This window comes from Penaeus monodon, chromosome 31 (assembly GCF_015228065.2).
Source record: "Penaeus monodon isolate SGIC_2016 chromosome 31, NSTDA_Pmon_1, whole genome shotgun sequence".
NCBI classification, from domain to species: Eukaryota; Metazoa; Arthropoda; class Malacostraca; order Decapoda; family Penaeidae; genus Penaeus; species Penaeus monodon.
The window spans coordinates 24,814,838-24,815,145 of NC_051416.1; positions in this window are offsets into that span (position 1 = coordinate 24,814,838).

Below are 308 nucleotides of genomic sequence, written 5' to 3' on the forward strand. Positions count from 1 at the left end.
TCCCCCCTCTCTCCCCCAAAATATGTCCGTTACGTTTTCGGCCGGTTAACGAGATCCAGCCTCGTCCATCCGGCTTCCATCGATAGTTCGGATTCGGTGTCGGCTTAGGGGAGTTCACTGATTTGCTGGATGGGCGGGATGGGCGTGAGGGATGGGCGGGATGGGCGTGAGGGATGGGCGTGCGGGATAGATGGGATGGGCGTGAGGGATGGGCGTGCGGGATAGATGGGATGGGCGTGAGGGATGGGCGTGCGGGATAGATGGGATGGGCGTGAGGGATGGGCGTGCGGGATAGATGGGTGGGTGGC